Source organism: Eptesicus fuscus, chromosome 1 (assembly GCF_027574615.1).
Source record: "Eptesicus fuscus isolate TK198812 chromosome 1, DD_ASM_mEF_20220401, whole genome shotgun sequence".
NCBI classification, from domain to species: Eukaryota; Metazoa; Chordata; class Mammalia; order Chiroptera; family Vespertilionidae; genus Eptesicus; species Eptesicus fuscus.
The window spans coordinates 93,002,329-93,024,787 of record NC_072473.1 but is presented as its reverse complement, the minus strand read 5'-3'; the positions used below and the strand labels follow the sequence as shown (position 1 = coordinate 93,024,787).

Here is a 22,459-nt window from a genome sequence, read left to right as displayed (position 1 = left end):
TAAAGATTTATTTTTTTAAAAAAGACCCTGAATTGCTGCAGCAATCCTGAGAAAGAAGAACAAAGTAGGTGGGATCTCAATACCAGGTATCAAGCTGTATTACAAAGCCACTGTTCTCAAAACAGCCTGGTACTGGCAAAAGAACAGATATATAGATCAATGGAATAGAATAGAGAACCCAGAAATCGACCCAATCCGCTATGTTCAATTAATATTCGACAAAGGAAGCATGAACATACAATGGAGTCAAGACAGTCTCTTCAATAAATGGGTGTTGGGAAAATTGGACAATACATGCAACAAAATGAAACTAGACCACCAACTTACACCATACACAAAAATAAACTCAAAATGGATAAAGGACTTAAGAGGAGAAACCATAAAAATACTAGAGGAATCCACAGGCAGCAAAAATCTGAAATATATGCTGAAGCAGTTTCTTCACGGATACTGTTCCTAGGGCAATGGAAACTAAAGAGAAATTAAATAAATGGGACTACATAAAAATAAAAAGCTTTTTCACAGCAAAAGAAACCATCAACAAAATAACAAGAAACCCCACTGCATGGGAGAACATATTTGCCACTGTTTTCACCGATAAGGGTTTAATCTCCAACATTTACAGGGAACTCATGCAACTTAACAAAGGAAGATAAACAACCCAATCAAAAAATGGGCAATGGACCTAAATAGATATTTTTCGAAAGAAGACAGAAAGAAGGCCAAGAGACATATGAAAACATGCTCAGTTACTAATCATCCGAGAGATGCAAATCAAAACAACAATGCAGTACCATCTCACACCTGTCAGAATGGCTATCATAAACAAATCAACAGACGACAAGTGCTGGTGAGGATGCGAAGAAAAAGGAACTCTCATGCACTGCTGGTGGGAATGCAGACTGGTGCAGCCACTGTGGAGAACAGTATGGAATTTCCTCAAAAAACTAAAAATGGAACTCCCATTTGACCCAGTGATCCCACTTTTAGGAATATATCCCAAGAAACTAGAAACACCCATTAGAAAGGATATATGCACCCCTATGTTCATAGCAGCACAATTTACAATAGCTAAGATTTGGAAACAGCCTAAGTGCCCAACAACAGATGAGTGGATTAAAAAACTGTGGTACATCTACGCAATGGAATACTATGCTGAAGTAAAAAAGAAGGAGCTCTTACCATTTGCAACAGCATGGATGGAACTGGAGAGCATATGTACTGGCATAAAAACAGACATATATATCAATGGAATAGAATAGAGAGCCCAGAAAAACCCCACTCCTGAATGGTCAATTAATATTTGACCAAGGAGGCAAGAGCATACAATAGGGTAAAGACAGTCTCTTCAATAAGTGGTGTTGGGAGAATTTGACAGACACATGCAAAAAAATGAAACTCGACGTACTTTTTACACCACATTTAAGAATAAACTCAAAATGTTTGATTAAAAACTTAACTGTCAAACTCAAAACCATAAAACTCTTGGAAGAAAACATGGGTAGTAAACTCTCTGACATTTATCTTTGCAATATTTTTGATATATCTCATCAGGCAAGGGAAACAAAAGAAAAAATAAACAAATGGGACTACATCAAACTAAAAAGTTCTGCACCGTAAAAGAAAACATCAACAAAACAAAAGGACATCCTACTGAATGGGAGAACATATTATTCAGTAATGATATATCCCATATGGGATTAATATCCAAAATTTATAAATAACTCACACTACTCAAAACAAAACAAAAAAAATGCACAGACAGCCCAATTTAAAAAATAGTAAAGGACCTGAATAGACACTTATCCAAAGAGGACATACATATGGCAAATAGACATGAAAATATTCTTAGCATCATTAATCATCAGAGACAAGCAAATTAAAACCAACTGAGATATCACCTCACACCTCTCAGAATAGCTATCATCAATAAAAGAACAAACAATTTTTTTGAGAATGTGGAGAAAAGGGACACCTACTGCACTGTTGGTGGGAATGCAGACTGGTGCAGCCACTATGGAAAATAGTATGGAGGTTCCTCAAAAAATTAAAAATGGAACTGCCTATTACTCAGTAATGTCACTTCTTGGTATATATACAAAGAAACCCAAAACGTTAATTCAAAAGAATATATGCACCCCTGTGTTCATTGCAGTGTTGTTTATAATAGACCAGATATTGCCCATCAATAGAAAAATGGATAAAAATGTAGTGGTACATATGTACAATGGAATATTACTTGGCCATTAAAAGGAATGAAATATTTCCATTTGCTACAGCAGGGATGAACCTAGAGAGTATTATGCTAAGTGAAATAAGTCAGATACAGAAAGACAAATACCATATGATTTCACTTACATGTTGAATCTAAAGAACAATGTAAACAAACAAACAAACAAAACAGAAACAGACTCATAGATACAGAGAACAGAGATGGTTGCCATAGGGGATGAGGGATGAGTGAAAAAGTGAAGGGATTAAGAAGTTAAGGCTGGTAGTTACAAAATACTAATGGGGATGTAAAATACAGCATAGGGAATATAGTCAATAACATTGTATGGTGCCAGGTGGGTACTGGAAATATTACGGGGAACACTTGTAAAGTATATGATTGTCTAACCACTATTCTATATGTCTGAAACTAATACAAAATAATATTGAATGTCAATTGTAACTTAAAATAAATTTTAAAATAAATAATAAAATAGAAACAGACTCATAGATACAGAGAACAGACTGATGGTTGTCAGAGGGAAGGGGGTTTGGAGGGCTGGGTGAAAGGATTGGGAACTACAAATTGGTACTCACAAATGGTCTTTGGGATGTAGAGTATAGCATAGGGAATAAAGTCAATAATTTTATAATAACTACATACTGTGCCAGGTAGGTGCTTGAAATATCTGGGAACCACTTTGTAGTGTATATAATTGCTAGCTACTATGCTATACATCTGGAACTAATACAAATAATAGTGAATATAAATTGTAATTGAAAAACAAAATTTGAAAAATGAATGATATGAGCAAGACTTAAAAAAAACCCACAAATAACTATCCTACCAACTAAACTAAAACAGATTGACAATTGTAGGCAGTCTCAGGAACCTTAAGTGAAGATACCCTTCCTGCCTTTAAATCTCAGCTTCATCAAAATATAATTGATCTACAATGAAATTAATTCATTTTATGATTAAAGTTTAATGAGTTTGGACAATTGTATAATCATATAATCACCATCACAATCAGTGCTTAGAACATTTTCATCAGTCCTAAAACTTCTTTCTTTGCCTCTTTGCAGTCAATCTGCTTACCACACCTCTGACTCCAGTCAACCACGAATCGGCTATCACTATAGTTTTGCCTTTCCCCAAATCTATATACACTGAGTGGCCAGATTATTATGATCTCTGAACACATAATAATCTGGCCACTCAAAAAAAAAATATATATATACATATATTATATATATATATATATATATATACATATATATATATATATATATATATATATATATAATATATAATATATTTATATTAGAGGCCCAGTGCATGAATTCGTGCATGGGTGGGGTCTGGCCAGCCTGGCCAGGGGGAGGGGGCATGGGCGGTTGGCCGGCCTGACTGCTGGTCGAACTCCGAATTTGCATATTAGCCTTTTATTCTATAAGATATACAGTGAGTGGCCAGATTATTATGTGTTCAGAGATCATAATTATCTGGCCACTCAGTGTATATAAAAGCCTAAGTAACCGTTCGACTGGTAGCTATGACGTGCACTGACCACCAGGGGGCAGACACTCAGTGCACAGGCATGGAAACATGGAACAGACAGATGAATCTCAGAGGGAAGGGGGAAGAAGGGAGGGCGGGAAGAGATTAACCAAAGATCTTATATGCATAGTAGAGTCCCGGTGCATGGATTCATATGCTGGTGGGGTCCCTCAGCCTGGCCTGTGGGGATCAGGTGGAAACTGGCAGTCCAACATCCTCCGAGTGGTCCCAGATTGCAAGAGGGCGCAGGCCAGGCCGGGTACCCCACCAGTGCACGAATCTGTGCACTGGGCCTCTAGTGTAATATAAATAGTGTCATATAGGATATAATATTTTGTGTATTGTTTATTTTATTTAGCATAATATTTTTGAGATTCTTTCATGACATAGCATGTATAATTGGTTCTTCCTTTTTATCACTGAGTAGCATTGCACTGTATGGACAGATCACCATTGAGCCATTTAATGGTTGATGGGCATTTGACTTGTTTACCTTTTTTACTACTATTTTAAAAATGCTTCTATAATTATTTGAATACAACTGTTTTTCATGAACATAAGTTTCCATATTTCTTGGATAAATACCTAGGGGTGGTATTGCTGAGCAATATGTACATTGAACTTTATAAATCACTGCCAAACTATTTTCCAATGTGGCTGAACCCTTCTGCTGAGGCTACTTTTCAAATAAAGGGCGGAGGTGGTGAGAGGGAGGCAGAGTCTTCCCTCTTCTTGTGGTTCTAGAAGCAGAAGTTAGTCCTCAGCACTCATATGTTTATTTTTCACAAAATGATTATGAAGTAGATACCAATATTCTTAGATCATAGGTGAGGGACTACTTGCCCTAAGTCACATACCTAACAAATGGGAGAGCTAGGATTTGAGCCCAGAGGCCTTCGTGCCAATACCCAGGGGCTTATCCCCTGCCCATCAGCCAGCCTGGCAGCTTGGCAATGCTGCTGTCTTGTTATTCTATACGCCACACTCACCTCTGTCCTTGCTGTGCTAGGACACAGCAACCCTGAGAGGTGATATTTGACTACCTTTTTTGTGTGTGTGCATGTGCGTGTGTGTTTTATACAGGGAAGGCTGAAGAACCCCCAACACATGTCCTGAGAGGGTAGAAATTGGCCCAGAACATAGCAACTTGGCTAAGGGAAGGTGAAAACTCTGTGGTCCTCGGCCTTTACAGTTTTCAAAGTACTTTTCTCTCTTCCTTACTTGATCCCCACACATACATTGTGAGTCAGGCATGGCAGGAGTCACTATTACCATTTCACAGGCCAGAGACTGGTCTCTTCTACTGGCCCCTTCTGCTTGGGTTGTCTCCCTCTAGAGCTAGGGCTGGACCCAGATTAGAGGTGCTGGATAAATCTTCCCAGCAACTACAGCCTTGAGATGAGGCTTTCCCCTAATGGAGCAAAAGGCTTCAGCCTCATCCTTGAACACAGTGCCTCCACCCATCCATTTTCCTCTTTCCCTCTGCTCCAAGATTCAGAGATTTGGGAATCCAGTTATTCAGTAGCACACCAGGAAGCCTCTCTGGCATAAATACATACAATCAAGAAGCATTTACTGAGCACTCTTTCAAATCCAGTACAAAGTGAATGTGATTAAAGAAGTTCTGGGAGGGGAGTTGGCAGGGCAAACAAGAAAGCAAATGATGACACTGGTGCTATGAGAAGGGCTCTGGGGAGAGCTTTTAATTCTACCTGGTGCAGGAGCAAGTGTTATTCTGCCACCTTTCTAGAAGTTAGATCAATCCAGGAGAAAGGAATGAATATAAAGGGCTGGAGAAAGGAAAGAACTTGGTGCATCCAGAAAATAGAAAGAAGCTCCTGTGCCTAGACCAGAACCTGAGAGAAGAGGTGCACTCGCAGAAGTCTTGAAGAGTAGGTGGGGTTGGAATCTGAAGGGCTTGTTACTCATCTGAGAAGTCTGAACTCTTCAACAGAGTTAATATGTGTGTATGTGTATATATAATGATATAGGATTATACATACATATACTGGTATGTAAAACATCTGCTTTTAGATGCTGGAGTACTAAAAAATGAGAGGGAAAAGGTCATGTTAAAGTAATCCTATTAACCATCATTTACCTGAACTGCTTATGTATAATTGTCATGCATCATAAAGAATATTTCACATAGTCTATGAGTCCAAGTATGTGTTGCGTGTGTGTGTGCGCTTTAAATTACACACTGAATTTCCTTCTAAGTGGTCTTCCTCCTTTCTTTTTTAATTTTTCTTTCTTTTATTAATGTTTGCCTGCTCCAAACCTCAAAAAGTAGGAAGAACTTTGTCACTAAGTCTCAAGAGAGTTCTTGCAAAGGTGCTATCATTGCATGAAGAATGCCTCAACTTTGAGCTGGGTTTGTGAATTGCAGATTCTGCACGAGAGAAAGTGAAACTTCTTTTTCCCTTTTAGTATCTCAACTTCACGTAGCCAACCTTATGTACCCAATGATAATAGCTAAATTTAGTGACATCCGCTGAAGTTTTATCTAGAGAAGTTTTCCATCTGGGTTTCCCCTTTTTGGAGAAAAACAGAAGAATCCTGGGACTACGTTTCCCAGGGGCCTCTGCTTGGAGCCTACTCCAAGGGCGGCCCCCAGCATCTTGGCCTGCCCATTCCCAGCACCCTATTTTAAACTACAACTCCCAGTGGCCTCCTCTCGCCAGACCCTTCAAAGAGGGTTTCCCAGCAGCCTCTTGGGCGAAGAGCCCCGCCCCTGGGAGAGGCGCCCTAGGCTTCCTGGAGCCCTCCGCCCACCCCAGCCCCTTTCACGTGACGAATCCTCGCCAACTGGCGCGCAGAAAATGGCGGAGGGCGGTGGCCAAAGGCGGGGAGGCCACAGGGGGAGGACCCTGAAGGGGGCGGAGCGGGGCCCGGGAGCCTAGCAGCCTGGCAACGGCGGTGGCGCCCGGATCCCAAGGTGGGTGAGTGCTTGCTGCTGGCCTGTCTCCTAGCTGGCTGTTGCAGGGACCCGTGGTGTGATGGGGTTGGGAGACCGAGAAGTGAAAGATGAGCCCCCCCAGGCCGGCAGGTCCCTAGGTGCCTCGCAGCGCCCGGAGGGTGGGTGGATTTGCCCTAATGCCTTGGCTGTTCCCGCCGGCAAGGGCTGAGGCCAGAGAATAGCAGGCAGGTGCCTCCGGCTTCCAGGTTCTCCTCGTCCAAGGTCCCAGGCCCACCGCAGGCGAAGGTCGGGTCTGGAATCCGGGCCGGAGGGCCAAGGGATGGGGGTTGGGGCGTCTTGGCCGCTGCCTGGACTTTACTTCCCGGTCCTGGGGCGGCGAGTGGGCCGGACGGCCACCCTGTCTCCCTGGCGACGCGCCTCCGCTGGTCCTTACGGAGGCTCTGTGCGCTGGGTGGGTGCCCGCCGCATCCCCCGTGTATTCTGTGGAGCGGCCGCAGCCGGTCATTTGCCGTGAAACCTGGATCTGCGCTCTTTGCCAGTGTTTGTTTCTGTCACAAATGGGAGGTTTGTCTGTTTTTGCAAGTTAAAGGAAGATCTGAAAGGGAAAGGTTAGTTCCCAGATACACAGTCGGAAGTATGCACAGGCACCAGCATGCGCCGTTTGCCGGGTTGCCTCCCTTAACTGTCTTTCGCTGCGTTCAGGAAGTGAAAACTAATTTTAGTTTTTGCCTAAGCAAAGATGAAATGATCTGCTGCAAAAACATACTATACGCCTTTTATACGCATACGAAGTGTGAGGCGAAGTGGATTGTAACTGGTTTTGAAACAGACATACTAAACCTTCACAAGAATGGAATCATGGCATATTAGAATTGACTGGGACCTTGAAGTTCATATAGTTCATTTATTTCCTAGATGGGGAAACTGAAGCTCAGAGAGGATAACTAATGTGATACAGACTGCCAGACAACTTAATTGCAAAGCTAATATAAGGTCTCAGGGGGGATATCTTGGCGGCTGTCTAGCCTGGGTACTTTTCTTTTTTCTTTTTCTTTTTTAATCATGGCTCAGTTTTTGTTCCTTGTAAACTATCCACCTTAGAATTTTATACTGAGCCAGCGATTTTGTTGTAGCTCAAACTGTTTTGAATTTCCTTCTAAACCAGATTACCAGCCAAAGAAGACAAACTTGTTAATTTATAGACACATGTTGTTTTCATCCAACATATATTTGGGGCACAACTAACTTATTTACCATATTTGACTCTGAATGACTTTTGGCTATTTCACAAACCACATCTATCCTTGAGAGATTCCACACCATGGATTAGGTTCAAACCATTGGTGCTGCCAGGGTATAGCAACCTCCTGACATGTTTGAAAGTGGAGAACATTCATTGGAGGCTCCCGATTCTAGTGTGGTTATTAAATAATTGGTCTCCTTACCTTAAAGTTCTAACACATTTATCAAGTTGTCAGTTGTTTCATTCATTCAACCAAGAAGGCCTGTGGTCTGTTCACAATGTGAAGACAGCAGACAGTACCACTGATGAAGTCCTGCCTTACAGAACTAATGTGTAGGGAAGTAGACAATAAAAAAATAAACAATGCTATATTTTCCAGTGGAGATGAACAATATGAAGAAAAATAGAACTTTGGAACTCTATGATGACAGCAGGTTGGTATGAATGAGAGTGAGTTGGACATTACTTTGAGTTGGTAGTTTTAGACTAATTACAATAAATAAATTACTGTAGATAAATCGACTAATTACAGTACATAAATTTTGAAACAGACATACTACTCCACACAGTAAATAAATCGAAAAGTAAATCTGTCTGACTCAGATTCTGTGGAGTCCATCATTTCTCCAGACACTCCCTTTTGGATGATAAGTGCACCACAGCCTCATTTTTAATTGAATTTTCCCCCTTATATGCAAACAGTAAGTGGTTTCAAATACTCGAGAGGTAGTTTTCAAGTCCCTTGCTGTATCAGTGGTTACCTCACTCTTGCTACAGAAGACTCTGTTGAGGTCAGTGTTGGTTGTTGATTTCTTTTCCTGCACACTGATTTGTATTGGGAACCTACTATCTGAAATGCTTGTCAATCTTCATATCGTGTGGTTTGTAAAGAAACAAGTTCATTTTGAAATTACAGGCATACCTTGGAGAAATTGCAGGTTCAGTTCCAGACCACCACAGTAAAGTGACTATCACAGTAAAACGAGTGGTCATCTTTTTGCTTGTGGAGGGTTTTGGTTTTGCCTTCAATTTGTTAAAAACACGTCTATGAGGTACAATAAAGTAAAGAACAACATAAGGTATGCCTGTAGCTCTAGAGTGAAGAAGCACTCAGCTCCTTAAGAACAAGAGTGCCAATAAACTGGCATTAATGATGGCTTACTCTGAAAATTCATCTGACAAAAAAAAGTTCATCTGCTTAGTTAGTACCTTTTCAGTTCTCTCATGTTCTGTATGTTCAGTGGCTTCAAAACAAGTGTTTTCATTTGTACAGGTTCTGAAAAATTATAAAAGTTACATAAACCACTCTAGTAATCTTTGTTCCAAAATAAAAGGAAGGAGGATTAACAAAATGTAGTTACTTTAAAAACCACCAAAAGAACATGTGGTTCTTGCTCTTATTGAAGGCTCCAAAATGAGAAAAGCAGAGCCTCTTCAAGGTTTACTAGGCGACATTTTGAACTGGTGGCCAAAGGATTTCAAAGGCTAGTGTTTCTTGTTATTTCTAAAGTTGTTTTTTTTAATTTTATAAAAGAATAAGTGGTTGTTTTCATTATTCTTTAGTAATCCCCGTCTCTGCTTCTGACCTCTTTGAAGTTCTGCTTTCTTTATTTTCTAGTTTCTCAGTTCATTTTTCCTTTCTGGTAGATGGTGTGACAGTGGCTGTCATTTGCCTATAAGCTGTTGACTCTGGATTTAAATCCAGGCTCTAGTATAATCTGTGTGAATTTAGGGGATTTACTTACCTCTGTACCTCAGTTTCCTTATCTGTAAAATGAAAATAATCATTGTAACTTCCTCAAAGGGAAGTTGGGCAGGACTAAGTGATACTCTATGTTAAGTGTTCAGAATAGGCTCTCAAGAAAAGTTGAACTACATGGAACTCCTTTCTTTTAACTTGAACTGCATGGAACTCCATTCTTTTCTTTTAAAGAAAAAAGGATTCCAGACATGTTTTAATAAACTTTTGGAAATCTAGTAAGCCTGATTTTCTAGACATTTGTCTTCATTTCATTATTGTGTAGAGCATTTAGTTTCATGTGATGTTGGCAACAGTGATCACAGTTCTTGCAGTGTAAGTTCCCTTTACTGTTTAGACTCAAATAACTTGAGCCCATATTTTGTTTGTTATTACAAACAAGAATAGAACAAGAGAATCCTTTAAATCCCTCTGTTTTGAAAGCGTGAAGGTACCAGGAGACCCAGTTGGAGTTAGTCAACTGGAGATCCAGTTGCCATCATGTAATTGGAAGATGGTTTTTCATGTTAAATGTTTACAATGTATTTTTTCACAAGAGCACCAGGACAATCTCATATTTTTGTTTTTAAGAATGTGGGAAATATTTCTTTAGAAAATTGGCATCCTGTACTACTGCTTTCATTCTGTTTCTATCTGAGGAACAAGTAGTGGGAAAGAGCCTTGTGTCTGTGTGAGGTGGTAGAAATCTTCTTGAATTTGAATTCCATAAGCAGGCTCAAGTTCCAGTTTTGCACTACTTAACTCTATGACACGGGACAAGTCATTTTACCTCATTGCTGGTGGCTCTTCTGTTTGTAAGATAGAGCTAAGAAAACCTGCCCTACCAAATTTCCAGAGCTATTCAGAGAGTCAAATGTGCAACAGCACTCTTTGAAAACACTGTGGCATTATTGTTATTGCAGTCGTGTGTTATATAAGCCATCATTATTGGGAGAACTTGTGTTAGAGGGCAGCGTCCTTCCTGTTCTTAGCTCATCTCCCCCATAGCTATAGGTGTGGCCTCTGCCTCACTCTCCCTCTTCTGTCAGCATTGAGATATGCAAGTGTTTTATTGCCTCTCTCAAACGGATCTGAAGCCATTGGTACACCTCCCAAGTTCCCATTTTCTTTATTACTAAAATGATAGTATTGTAAAACCAACAATCTCAGGGCGATAGATACCAAGGCAATCTCTCCATCACAGAATAGTGCCTGCCTTTTTCTGCAGTGTCTCAAAATGGAAGTCTTTCCTTTTTCAAATCAACACCTTACCTTAGATCCTCAATGCAGCTTGAGTCACTGCCAAGTTCCTCCTCCCATACTAAACTGGCTGATGGCCTCTTGGTGTTGGGACAAGAAGAAATCCAATGACTCAGTCGCTCTCCAGGTCCTCACTGCCTTCTATTCAAACAGGACAGGTGCTGAGTACTCCTTTTTTTGTTACTTGAATTTGTTTCTCAGTATCTTGAAATTACTCCATAAGTAGCTCTTGAAAATTTCATGTACTTATATAAGTTTAGTATTGTGTTCCTCAATTCTTCGTCTTAATATGTAACATCTGTGTATTTCAGTATTCGCCTTTTCCAATTTCCAAACTTGTAATTAAGGCGGCTGAGGTTGGAGATGTTGTTCTGGGCAGGTTAAACCTAACATAGTCTTCTTCATGCAGTAGACATTTACTAAACATTCTTTGACTTCCACTGGGCAAGGGGGGCATAGTTTAGAATTGTTTGGATAAGTTCATTTCAAGAAATTCTGTTGTCTGTCTAAGGGTTATATTCCCAGACTGCAAGATGAAACAACAGAGCTCATGCTTAGCCTTTCTTTCCATGGTCAATTAGCAAATGAATAAGAAAGTTCTTTAAGTCCTGTGCTGAGAGAGGTCTCACACATTGCTTTCCCACCATTTTCTTCCCAGCTTCTGGATGTTTGGACTATTGTCATGAACAGTTTTCAATTAGGTTCATTTTGGGGGGGGTTGCTTGCTAGTATGTTGTGGGTGTGCAGGGGTAAGGGAAGTTAAAGGTAATAATTTTAAGAGAAAGCAACTTGTTTGTAACTCCTCCAGCTTGGATTCCCTTGCTTGCAGACCTTGACAACACAGCAATTCCCTTTCTTTAGTTTGTAGTCATTGTTATATGTTGCTATCATATCCTTGAGATTTTTGTAAGAAGGAAACACAGTTTGTTTCCCAGAGCCTCTTGCAATGGAACGGATCATGGTGTCCTTGCTTTACCCTTCGTGGGAGCTCTGGAGGCAGAGGTGGGTCCTGAAGGGGATTCTTAGCATCAGGTAGTGGTGCTTGTAATGTCCTTGTCTGAACTTTAAGTTCCTTTATGTCCCTAAGATGATTTACATAAGGACTGAAGAGAACTGGGACTGCTCTCAGGGTTCATTCCAGGAGGGTTGCAATTGACCTGCGTTGTTTTACTGAAATAAGAAATAACCCTGTACAGCAGTGACCTCTGGCCATGACATGTCAGTACTATTTGTGGGTCATAGTAAGAAGGAAGACTTACACTTGGTTTCAGTGAGACCCCAGAAGGGTGCTGCTCTTGACACTGGTTATGTGGTAGGCAGGATATAAGAAACCCCAGTCAAGGTTCCATTTCAAGCTTCCTAGTCCAGAATTGTTCCTTGTACATATCAGTGGTTCCCGTCTGAGAGCAAGTTCCAATCCCCACAGGTAGAAGGCAATTGGAGTTGGCCCTCACCTCTTTGTAATCCTCGCTGCAAGACATAATAACTGATTTTTGAAAGTTGAGGCTGAGTATAACCCTGCTGGCCATTTCCTTTATTTGCTATTATCAACTCTGAATTGGTGTGATCATTCTTCTAGAAGTTCCCATCACTTTATGACACCAAACAGTTTTTCCTTGTTGATAAATAGTACCCGGATGCCCCTGCTCCTCCTCAGCTCCTGGGAGTTTAGGGGACATGCAAAATCTTAGCTCCCTGCCAGACCTGCACAACTAGAATCTGCATTTTATTAAGACTCCATCCAAGTGATCTGTATGCAAATGAAAGTTTGAGAAGCTGGACTAAGTAGCAATTCAAATCCTGGCTTCCCCACTGACCCATCAGCCGCACTGCCACATGTGTAATCAGTTTTCCCAGTAGCCACATTAAAAAGGTAAAGAAACAGATGAAATAAATTTTATAATAGATTTTGATTTGACCCAATATATCCAAAATATCATTTCATCATGTAACCTATAGTAATAAAAGCATAATATGCTAATTTGACCGGACATCCTTCCGGACCAAGCAGGGGCTGCAGCTGCCTTGGCTGTGAGGGAAGGATCCAGGCAGCTGGCCTGCGGCTGAAAGGGAGGGATTGAGGCAGCTGCTGCGGCTGCAAAGGCCTACTCTTGCACGAATTTCGTGCATCAGGACTCTAGTCAGTATAATAATTAGTGAGATGTCTTCCCCTTCTTCTGTACTAAGTTGTTGAATTCTGGTATGTACTTTCCATTTACCTCACCCTTCAATTTGGACTAGCCATATTTCATGTTTTCAAAGCTACATGGCCTAGTGGCTCCAGTGTTGAACAGCACAGTTTGTAGAGATACATTTAAAAAATATTTTTTATTGATTTCAGAGAGGAAAGGAGAGGGAGAGAGAGATAGAAACATCAATGATGAGAGGGAATCATTGATTGGCTGTCTCCTGCATGCCCCACACTGGGGATCAAGCCAACAACCCAGGCATGTGCCCTGATCAGGATTCGAACTGTGACCTTCTGGTTCATAGGTCAATGCTCAACCACTGAGCCACACTGGCCGGGTGAGAGATAATTTTGACCTTAACGTGCTGGTGATGTTAGCATATTCGCTGTCAAGGCCACTGCCACCTCTATGAAACCTCATGTTGATGTTTGGTGTAATCTGGGCCAAGCCCTTTGCCCAATGCTATGACATATATCTAATTTGACTCCTCACAGCATCCCCACTAAGTACCAGAGAATTCTTTTCTCCATTTCAGTTTGGTAAGCCAGTTTAACAAGTCACCATTGATATACATGTGAAATACAAGCATCTTTCTTGGGGCATCTTCAAAGAACTTGAAGAATTCCTTCTTCTCGGGCTCTTTGGAGAGGGCTTGGCTAGAAAACCTAGTGGTTTGCCATGCTGACTGTTCTTTAGCATCACCTAGAGAGCTTTAACAACCTGATGACTAGGCTCCCCCGACAGACCTTCTGATTTATTTGATATAGGTGAGATCAGACATCTGCATTTTAAAGTGCTTGGATGATTCTGGCATGCTGCTCTGGAGCAGCTATGATAGGAGCATTCGTGTCCCCAACCTGACTGCCCTGCTAATCACCTGGACTTCAGGTTGAAATGCAGATTCATTGTCAGTGGGTCTTCAGCTGTTGGAGAACCTTTCCCTTGTGCTGCTTTGACTCCCACTTTGACTTTGAGCAGCCAGCTCATCAGCATCCCCTGAGTGTGTGGCCCAAATGACAAGTTCACTGTCAGCCAGGGTGGAGTGTCTGATTCTGTAGGTTTGGGGTGGGGCCCAAGATCTGTATTTGAGAGGGTGCAATGTTTTCCATATTTAACCAGAAAGTATTATATTTACTTTAAGTTTTGTGTAGGCAAACTTCTGGTGCACACTTTTTTTTTTTTCATAAATAGATGTTGAGTTTTATCAACCTTCTTTTTCTGCCTTTATGGAGATACGTTTCCCTCCCCAATTTAAACCTGTTAACGTGTGAGTTATTAAAAGAGATTTTCTAATATAACTTTGCCGCATTAGTCAAATTTGTATTGCTCACGTGAACCCAATGTGTTTCTTACTGCTGTATTTGGTTGGTAGCATTTTCTTCAGGATTTCTATATCTGTCTTTGTGAGTGAGATTTGGCTTTAATTTTCCTTTTCTGTGCTGTCTCTGTCTAGTTTAGTATCATTTTGCTAACCCTATAAAGTGGGTTGAGAGTACTGGATTCCCTTATTCTGGTCTCTAGAAGTTTGTATAAGATTGGAGTTATCTGTTACTTGAGTGTTTGGTAAGAACATCCCCCTAGAGCCACCTGGGCCTAGTGTTTTGGTATGGGAAGATTTTAAACTACCAGTTAATATCTGCCATATCTGTAGTTACATCTGTTTTTTCATTCTTAAATATTATTTATTTATGCTTTCTCTTTTCTTGATTAGTCTTACCAAGGGCTTTTTTCAGTTGTGGTTATGTAGTATGAAGTTTGTCAGCAAACAAAAATGAATGAGCATAATTTTATTCTCATTATTTTGATTAATTTTTAGTCAGTAAAAACTTCATATGATTTTAAAGTCAAATTTATTTCAATGTATATTCTGGGAAGCTTTACTTTCATACCTGTCTCCTGCCAAGCATGCTGTCCACCCCCACCTTACTCAATCACTATCATTAGTTTTTTGTGGTTTTTAAAAAATATATTTTTATTGATTTCAGAGAAAGGGAGAGAAAAAGAGAGATAGAAACATCAGTGATGAGAGTAAATCATTGATTGGCTGCCTCCTGCATGCCCCCGACTGGGGATCGAGCCTGCAACCTGGGCATGTGCCCTGACTGGGAATAGAACTGTGACCTCCTGGTTTATAGGTCTATGCTCAATCACGGAGCCACACTGGCCAGACACTATATCATTAATTTTTAATTCATTCTTCTATGTTTCTTCTTTTGCAAATTTGAGTAAGCATGTACACACTCACATACACACACACTTATATTCCCTCCTTTTCTTGCACTAAAAAAGCATACTACATACACTGATCAGCTTCTTGCTTTTTTCACTTAAAATACATTCTGGCCGAAACCGGTTTGGCTCAGTGGATAGAGCGTCAGCCTGCGGACTCAAGGGTCCCGGGTTCGATTCCGGTTAAGGGCATGTGCCTTGGTTGCGGGCACATCCCCAGTAGGGGGTGTGCAGGAGGCGGCTGATCGATGTTTCTCTCTCATCGATGTTTCTAACTCTCTATCCCTCTCTCTTCCTCTCTGTAAAAAATCAATAAAATATATTTAAAAAAATAAATAAATAAAAAATAAAGCCATACACTAAAAAAAAAAAAAACATTCTGGAAATCACTCTTCTTCCTTCTGTCCGGATTTATTCTGCTGTTTTGGATATTTTAAAACATAGTATGTTTATTATTTATTTATAGTATATATATTCTAATTCCATTTTTATTATTTCATTCACCTGTGTGTTGCTTAGAAGTCTGTTTTTTAAATTTACAAATACATTTCCTAGGTATTTTTATTTTTACTTATTATTAGTATTTTTTAATCCTCACCCGAGGATGAGGATATGTTTTTTATTGATTCTAGAGAGAGGAAGGGAGAGGGAGTGGAAGAAAGGGAGGGAGGGAAAGTGATAGAGAGGGAGACATCAATGTGATAGAAACATCAATTGGTTACCTCCCCTTTGTGCCCCTTTCTGACTGGATATCGAAGGTACAACCTGGGTATGTGTCTTTACTGGGAATCGAATCCGAGACCCTTCAGTGTGTGGGACAGTGCTCTAACCAACGGAGCCACACCAGCTTGAGCTTTAGGTATTTTTAAAACTGATTTCTAATTTAACTGTATTAAGGTCAAAGAATGTGGTCTAAATACTAGTAGTTATTTGAGATGTGTTGAGGGTAGATTTATATAGTATCTTGTGGTTATTTTTTATTTAGCAGAGTGCTTTTTGTACTCATCCACATTGTCTCATGTATAAGCAGTTGGTGACTCTGTTGCTGAGTAGTATTCCAAAGTGTGGCTGTAACATAATTTGTCCATGTCGATGAACATTTGAGTTTATTCTGGGTTGGGTGTTTTTTGTGTTATTATTATTATTTGTTTGCCATTATGAAGAGAGTGCTATAAACATTTGCTTACAGGTCTTTTGTGTGGACTTAAGTGTTTCATTGCTGGGCCATATACTTAGTGTATATTTAACTTTACAAGAAACTGTCAACCTATTTTCCAAAGTGCCATTTTGCATTTCCACTGAGTGGGCCATATCCTCACCAATACTTTTTATTATCTGTCTTGTTAAATTGCAGCCATTCCAGTGGGTGTGTAATGGTAGTACATTGTGATTTTAATGTGCCTATTCCTGTGACTAATGATGATGAGTATATCTTCATATATATCTTATTGGTCATTCATATATCTTTGGTAAAGTGTGTGCTTAAGTATTTTGCCTGTTTCTTATTGGATTGTTTTATTATTAAGTTATAAGAGGTCTTCATACATTTTAGATATAGACCTTTATCAGATATGTGATTTGCAAGTACGTTCTCCCAAACTATGATTTATCCTTTCATTTTCTTAACTGTGCCATTGAAAGAGCAAAGGTTTTTTATTTTGATAAAAATCCAGTTTAGCCCTGGCTAGTGTGGCTCAGTTTGTTGGACATCATCCCATGTACCAAAGGGTTGCTGGTTCAGTTCCGGGTCAGGGTACATGTCTAGGTTGCAAGCTTGATTCCCAGTGGGGGTCGTGCAGGAGGCAGCCAATGGATGTTGCTCTCTCACATGGGTGTTTCTCTCTCTTTCTCTCGTTCTAAAATTCAGTAATCTATTCTTTTCAAAAAATCCAGTTTATCATTTTTTCCTTCTATGGTTTGTGCTTTTTGTGCTCTCAAAAATCCTTGCCTAACCTAAGTTCCAAAAGATTTTCTCCTATGTCTCCCTCTAGGACTTTGCAGTTTTAGCTCATATGTTTAGCTCTATAGTGGCAGACAGACCCCATTTTATACTTTAACTAGAGGCCTAGCGCGCAAAATCGCGCGAGGTCCCAGACTCACCATGCGACCATGGGGCAGGACCCCAGACCCACCATGCTGCCGTGGGGGCGGGAACCCAGACCTGCCGGGCCGTGAGACCCATCAATGCACCTCCTGTTACAGTGTTACAGCCACAGGCCTTTTATAATATAGATGCCCATTTGTTTATTGCTAACAATACAAATACAATTTTTATGTTGACCTTGGGTATCATGCAGCCTTACTAATTTTACTAGTTGTAATAGTTTTCTGTAATATTTTTAGGATTTTTTTGACATACATGATCATGTCATTTACAAATACAATTTTACTTCCTTCCAATATGTTATGCCTTTTATTTCTTTCTCTTGCCTTATTAAACTTGCTAAGATCTCTGATGATATTGAATGCAATGTTGCCACACTTAGTGGGGAAGTATTTCATCTTTCACCATTAATAATGATGTTAGCTATAGGTTTTACATAGGTACCCTTGACTAGTCCTAGTCTGCTGAGAGTTTATTTTTATTATGATTAGATGTTGAATTATGTTTGTAGAATTATGTATGTCTCAGATAACCATCTTCAGGAAGATAATATACCTCATGAATAGCCCTGTTGGGAATTCTTTTTTTTTTTTTTTTTTTGGAATTCTATTTTTTTCAATCCTCACCTGAGGATACTTTTTCCTTTGTTGTTGTTGTTGTTTTTTTTTTTTTTTTTTTTTAGAGAGAGAGAGTGGAAGGGAAGGGAGGGAGGGAGGGAGGGAGGGAGGGAGGAAGGAAGGAAGGAAGGAAGGGAGGGGGAGAGAGAGAGAAAGAGAAACATTGATATGAGAGAGACACATCAATTGGTTGCCTCCCACACCGCCCCTGACCAGGACCCGGGATCCAACCTGCAACCCAAGTACATGCCCTTGACGTGAAATCAAACCTGTGACACTTAGGTGCACAGGCTGACACTCCAACTGCTGTGCCACACTGGCCTGTGTGGGAATTATTTTTATTATTCTGTGGAGCAGCATATATTGCTCCTTCAAAAGCCATGGAAATTATCAGTGTTAGATTTATGTGTCACAGTTATAGTAATAGTACTGGAATTTCTTCATCTTCCCTTTCTTTGCCATTCTTTTGACACTGGTTTTGGTTCCTCTTTATCTCCTTGCTTTTTTATTTCTGACTTTTAGATTATTTCTTCCACATCTATGAAAACTTCCTCCCTGTGAACAGTGCCAAGTTCTAGAAGTGTGTGTGTGTGTGTGTGTGTGTGTGTGTGTATGTGTGTGTGTGTGTGTGTGTGTGTGTGTGTGTGTGTGTGTGTTTATTTGTTTCTTTCACCTTCTTCTATAGCAGGGGTGGGTGGCCACTTGTATGTATGGCTAGAATAATAGTTAACTGCCCCAAGCAGGAAGATAAACATTGTCCATATTCTGGGTCACTGCAAGTCTTTCTCTTTCTGAATCTCCAAGGCTTCTAATGAAGCCAGTCTTTAGAGATTGCTTTTGGACACTCCTCTAACTACTGTGGCAAACTGCCTCTTGGGCAGGCTTCTAGTCCTGGTGCTGATCTCTGTGAACCTTCAAGGTCAACCTGCTCTTGTAAATTGTGACTAATTAAGATATATAAAGCTTAGCATTTTCAATAATTGGGAGACCCTATGCAACGTTTAAAAAAAATCTCACTTTCTGCTTTTTACTTCTAGCCCATGCAGAGAAGAAACAGGAAGCTCCAAATCAAAATTATCCAGCCCATTTTTTGAACTCTTCTTTAGAATTGCCTTAAGAGATCATGGTACTTTAAAAAAAATATCATCAATGGTGTCAAATCTTTGAGTGAGGCCTTGGCTTTTGGCTCTAGGCTGAAATAATTTTGAGGCCCATCTATTAAATAGAGAGAGTGAGCATTCATGTTGTTGGAAGCATTGTGTTTAATTTAAAAATTGAGATATGGTAAAATTCACAAGATGTTTTATGTGGCTTTAAACTGTAAAGGCAGCCCTTGATGGTGTGTCTCAGTTGGTTGAGCATTGTCCTGTTTAATCCTTTAAAAAATATATTTAAAACATATAAAAAAACCGAAAGGTTCCTGGTTTGATTCCTTGTCAGAGCACATGACCAGGTTGCGAGTTAGGTCCTGTTCATGGTGCCTACGGTACACAACCAAATGATGTTTCTCTCTCACCTATATGTCTGTCTGTCTGTCTGTCTGTCTGTCTCTCTCTCTCTCTCTCTCTCTCTCTCTCTCTCTCTCTCTCTCTCTCCCCTCCCTCTCTCCCTCCCTCTTTCTCTTCCTCCCTCTCTAAAATCAATAAAAACACATTTAAAAAAACTCTAAAGGCAGTTTTACAAAAAAGAACTGGAAGAATACTGGGAATAGTTGACAGTGTTGCTGGAATAAAGTGCACACCATCTAAAGGGACTACTTTGAAGAATAACTCATCTAGCTACATATATGCTGATGGGCATTTTAACAAAGACCTCATTATATCATAGTTGTGCTTCATGGGGTATTTAGTCTATTTTTGTCTATTAGTAATAAAAATTTTCCTCTTTTAAAAATATAGTTTGAAAAAACTCTTCTATGATACAAAATAATGTTGCAATGGACAAACAAGAAGGAATATACTGGTTTAGTGCATGTTTTTTTTTAAATTAAACTATTTGTTTACTTATCTTTAAAATGAAAACTAGAGTTCTTTGTGACCATCTGATTTTGTTACATAGAGATGGAATTCCAAAAAAAAAATTTTTTTTATTCAGTTGTGTAAGCAGAAGGCATAATATCCCCATTTTTAACTTGATCATCTATTAGAGAATTAGTGGGTAAGAGTGCCAAACTGATTGTGTTTGAATTCTAACATTGGCAGTTCTTAGTGGACATGTTTTTAACCTTACTGTTCCTTGGAGTTGTGTGTTTTCATATGAAGGTAGTAATAGTAGTTGCCTTATGAGGTTGTTGGGGGCATTGAATGAGTTCATCTGTGCTTAAAACACTACTTGGCACATTATGAAGGATTAATAACTGGAAGCCATGATCATTGATGACCAGATATTCTATTTTGCCTTAGTTGTATAGTATCACTTGTATTTATTAGTATTTAATTTATACCTATTCATTGTCTTTATGACTATTTAATTTGTCTTACATTTATTCATCTCCCCAACTCAGTTGCTAGCTCCTTGAAGATCTGACTAATTTTTTTTAAGAATTTCCCATTGTGGTCCAGAGTAGTTGCCCAATATATAGTTACTAACTGATTTTTTTTTTTTACCTCCTTGGAAACAAGATTAAACAATTATTCATGCTGAGTGAGGAGTGTCTCAGTAATGATTGGCCTGGTGTCATTTCATTATTTCTTCTAAGAAGTGGTATTAATATTTCAGTGCTGGTTAATTTAATAGATATTTAGTGAATGCTTATAGATGGATTGACAAACTAAATTGTTCTGAATGTAACCACATGATCATTTTGTAGATTGTTAATTTCTGTAGCTAACCTCTTATCTCTGTTATGAATTGGATTGTGTTCCCCAGAAAGATATGATGATAGGCCTATGCCCCAGTACCTGGGAATGCGACCTTATTTGGAAATAGGGACATTGCAGATATAACTACTACTTAAGGTCATACTGGAGGAGGATGGGCCCTTAATCTAATATGTCCGGTGTCCTTAGAGGAGAACAATATGCAGAGACAAACAGAGAAGAAGGTCATGTGATGACAAACAAAGAGAGAGAAATGCTGCGGTTGCAACCACCAAAATCTGGAAGAGACAGGAAGGACCCTGCCCTTAAGCCTGCAGGGGAGCATGGCCCTACTGACACCCTGATTTCAGGCTTGTAGCCTTTAGAATAGGGAGAGAATAAATTTATTTTGTAAGCTATCAGTTTGTGACACTTTATTACAGCAGTTTCAGGAAACTCAGACAGTGCCCATCCATTCTTTTGCCTTTCCCCCCTTGCTGCTTGAACTAGAGTGTTGACAACCCTGGGTTTTATTTTTTATTTCATCTCAAATGGTTGATATGCTTACATTTTCATCCATTAGCCATCTCATTATATTGAGAAGATGGCTAATGGATGAAAATGCGTGCGAGTGTGCGCACGCGCACACACACACATACACAGACGCTCTTACTCCAAGATCAGACAAAGCTATTGGAAAATCTAGCACAAAAGCCCATTGCAGTTTTTAAATGTGTGCTGGAAGTAGGAGACATTTACAAGATTGTTCCTAACAGCACTGTTTGTAACAGCAAAACCTGGAACCAGTTCAAATAACCACTGAGAAGAGCATGGCAAACAAAGTGTGGAACAATGGACTACTATGCAGCAGTGAAAACGAGTGGAGCACAACTCCACACATTCGCATTTATGGCTCTCACAACAATGCAAGGGGCAGAAGAATGTGTAACAATTCCAGTTATATATAAAAGTTCAAACTCAACATAATATTTAGGGATATATACTACACATGTGGAAAAGTTATACAGATATTCAAAGGAGTTGTAAACACACAAAATCAGCCCTAGAGAGGGAGGCTGGAGTACCTTTAATGGCTGAAGATTGATGTCTTCAAAGTCATGAAAGTTTATGAGGGTGATACTGTATTCATTTATTCATTGACTGAGGGCTCAAGCTGCTCTGTGCTGGTACCACAGCGTTGAAACAGCCCTTGCCCTTAGGAAGCTCAGATATAACAGACCCAAAACGTCAATGATACACAAAGTATAGCATGACAAGTGAAATATTAAAAATTTGTACAATGTACAGAGAATGAGGTGTGTGTGTGTGTGTGTGTGTGTGTGTGTGTGTGTGTGTGTAAAATCTTCCTTTGTCTTGAAGCAGATAAATAAGGACCCTATGCCAACAAAACCCTGCTTCTCCCCCCAGTGAAAGTGCCTAGAGGAATTGGTCCGAATGGCAGGTTGTCATCTCCAGCCTTTTCTCTTCTCTTTATTTTTCTAAAAACTGCACATCCGCTCTTTAGTTCCTTTCTGTTCCTCCCCCTCCACCACTAATTTCAGTTGGAGGAATCTTTGTCTGAGAAAGTC

At 39.8% G+C, this 22,459-nt stretch overlaps 1 protein-coding gene across 2 annotated transcripts in view; it reads left to right on the top strand.

Annotated features, from left to right (window-relative positions):
• The first annotated feature begins 6,661 nt into the window (after positions 1-6,661).
• Positions 6,662-22,459, top strand: part of MTM1 (myotubularin 1) — a 116,055-nt gene continuing 100,257 nt past the window's right edge. For both annotated transcript variants that reach the window (XM_054726583.1, XM_054726547.1), the window contains exon 1: positions 6,662-6,710. The gene's annotated coding sequence lies outside the window, so the exon portion shown is untranslated. The remainder of the gene's footprint in view (positions 6,711-22,459) is intronic.